We start from the raw sequence: 3,323 nt of genomic DNA, 5'->3' as shown, positions 1-3,323 counted from the left end.
CAAGTTACTCATTTGAGCTAAACCTTTGTCATATAATACTTGAGAATCCTCAACGAATATTGGATCCAATTAAAATCTATGATAATCCCTGTACAAGCACCCATGAGACCCTATTAACATACCAAACGTATCCTAACCTCTTTGTAACCTCCCTAACCTGGCCTAGACATTATGGCTAGATTGAGAAGGCTATATTAGCCACCAAAATGGTTAAGTAGACCATTTGACCTTTGAAAATCCTTAACACAACTAGTTTTGAAGAAAACCGTTATTGGTGATCCAAGTTAGATAAAACATTCGTTTGTTGGGGTTATCTTACAAAAAACCCTAACTTGTCTAACTTTAGGAAAGGTCAACACTCTTGAAATTAAATAATGTTAAAGTAATTATTTAATTAGGCCATCTTTACTTAGAGTCCATTTTATTATTGTTTCCATATTTTAGAAGACTAATTGATTTGACATTATGTTTTTAAAAACCGAATAATAGAAATGCAGTAAAAAACCATTGTTCATGTCATTTTGGAAATCTTGTTGCCTTATCGATTTGTTTTTTTCCAAAAATGGTTAATTTGTAATGCAAAGGAAAATTGATGAACAATGTCAGTTTTCTTAAACCAGATATCATGCAATTGCTGGTTACTAAGCTTCGATGATCCATGCATGCAAAAAATCCCAAATAAAAAATAATCAAGCCATAGACCCAAGATATTAAAAATTACAATCCAAAAGTCAATAAAGAACTTATTAAAAATACTTATTTAAAAACAATTCGATGTCCGAGGTGATACTCCGTGTATCGGGTTCGATCCTAGTAATGAGCATTACCTGAGAAGTTTGAAACTATGGGGTGAGCTAAACTAGCTTAGTGTGAGTTTATAATAGTATAATCACATAATCATTCATGCAAGAAACAATCAGTAATGCAATACCATTCGATAGAACACAATACAATTCATAGCATAAATTAATGTCATTCGAGTTTGTCGTGAGCATGATGCAATGCAAAAATGTTCCTACCCATCCATCCGCTACACACCACGAGTTCCCCAGGACCCGTCTGCCAAACTCTGAACAATGCAAGTAGAGCTCGATGTGGTTAAACCACTGTTAAAAACAATGTAGTTTTACTACCAATCAATATACAGACAAGCTGCCAATTTTGTGGGCAAGCCACCAGTTTAGTAAATGCTGATTAAATTGCCAATCATTATGTGATATAATTGCCAATCTCCCCATTGCTCCTGCTGTAGTGCACTGACAACATTAATGCAGACTTAATCTACTATCGTTACTCAATGGAACTCCTCCATCATCCACAACATCCCACCCCATGCACATGTCTTATGACATACAAGGAACATTAAGTACATGCTTACATTTCAATTTCTATACAGTGGCATGCTTCACATGCTTCCATTTCAATTTCAATTCAGTGGCATATTTTACACGCTTTTATTATATCATTCATTTCAATTCTCTAGTCATTCTGTCCTTGTGTTCAATTTCATAATCAATTCAATGACGCTTTATCACATTTCAATATTATAATCATTTCAACGACAATTTATCATGCTACTAAAGCAACTTTCCAATGCATGTATATCAACTTTCAATTAATTCATTCCATGGTATCACACTTAAGCATAAAATTCAAAATTTCAAATTTTCATTCCATAATAAGATATGCTCTACAAAAAACCAACAACATTTAATAATCAACATATCATGCTATAACATATCATTATGAAACAATCAGTTTTGCATTCACATTATTTGTTAAGCTCGAAACGTACCTGATTCGACGACCTTTAAATTACTTACTTAGTAATTTAACCAAGCCCGACCAACAAGATTAATTACCATATTAAATATTAAAGATACTCATTTAATGATTAATTTAGTAAGTTAGAACCCACACCTTAATTTCACAAATCATAGCACTAAACTGTAAAATCCGCACTTCCGCTCTTGAGCCTTAGATGAGCCTATATCCAAAATCAGCACTTAATACGATAATATATGATTAATAAACAATCTTGAAACACCTAAAAGGGGTTCTGCCTAAGCAGTGTTATAAGCACGAATTTTTAAATCTGAATAAACAGGTGGACTTACATTGCTTTGATAGGAAACGTGAGTGCGAACGAGATCTGTAGTCACTGCTGATCCAGGATGTTTAAATCAGCACCTAAAAATAAATAATACCCAAAAAAAAGTAACCAAAAACCCCCATTCAGACTTTAAAGCAATCAGCCAAAGCAGACATTATTAACAAAGCGAAACAATGCAAGATTTCGCACAAGTTTGCACTTTGCACTACCCGTTACCCAGATTCGAGTTGTCGGATGAACGTCTAAGTTAATTACTCAATTAGGAACATCTAAATCAGATCCAAATAGAGGGGAAAATCCAAAAACTTACAATAGTAGAGGCGACAACTGAAGAGAAATGACAGTCCCAAAACAATGGTGTTCTAAGGGGGTGGCAATACCACTTGAGACGATAGAAAAGACATATTTGGGGTGGCACAGGAAGGGATCTTTGGAAAGCCAAAAAGAAAAATTTTAAGGGTTGGAATGATGATTTATTGGCTGTAAAAATAGCAGCCAAAAATTGACACACAAGGCATAACAATAGAGAAAGAAAAAAGAAGACTTACTGTCACTGATATGAACAAGCGAGAGGGGGCGACGATGGACAGTAAATGAGGCTATTAGGAATGGTAAAAAGGGAAGTTTAGGGCAAAAAATATGGCTGGTTTAGGCTGCTAGAAAAAAACTCTAATAATAGGGTGACACAACTGTGATGAAATCCCAAAGAAAGGGAGAAGGGAATGAAACTCGAGTTTCTAAGCGAATTGCACTGTCTCCTTGTTTTCATTTAACCACTAGGCCAATTACTCATTATTGAATTAATTTAAGCAAATTTAAACAAAAAATTTTGGATGGTACAGGTTTGGAGCAAAATTTGCAAAATAATAATAATTGTGCAAGGGAAGAAATTTGAACTTGAGTTTCAAGAAAATTCAAACAGTTAACTAACAGACCGGTAACTCATTTTCCCTAAAAATGCACAGATAATCTCAAAAATTAGGGCGTGACCTCTTTCTTGGTTCACAAATCCGATTCTACTAACCCTTGATTTTTGGGATGGGACACTTTTACTAAGTTAACACGGGCATCAATTTCATATTGTTCAATATCATCATTGTAATTATCTATATTTTATATTGTACCTTGTATGTAATTACATGTTTCAATTGCACATACTGTACACATTCAGACTTTCACAATTGAACCCTGCACTATTTTATTATAACCA

General features: G+C 34.1%; 1 long non-coding RNA gene across 1 annotated transcript; it reads right to left on the bottom strand.

Annotated features, from left to right (window-relative positions):
• Nucleotides 1-686: 686 nt before the first annotated feature.
• On the bottom strand, nt 687-2,859 carry LOC121219112 (uncharacterized). Its single transcript, XR_005915834.1, has 4 exons — nt 2,424-2,859; nt 2,118-2,190; nt 1,921-1,987; nt 687-827 (listed from the first exon to the last, which is right to left on the bottom strand). It is a non-coding gene; the product is annotated as an uncharacterized lncRNA (long non-coding RNA).
• Nucleotides 2,860-3,323: the final 464 nt, after the last annotated feature.

This window comes from Gossypium hirsutum, chromosome D07, assembly GCF_007990345.1.
Source record: "Gossypium hirsutum isolate 1008001.06 chromosome D07, Gossypium_hirsutum_v2.1, whole genome shotgun sequence".
NCBI lineage: Eukaryota > Viridiplantae > Streptophyta > Magnoliopsida > Malvales > Malvaceae > Gossypium > Gossypium hirsutum.
Note: the sequence above shows the minus strand (reverse complement) of the source record. Positions and strands in the feature narration are given on the sequence as shown.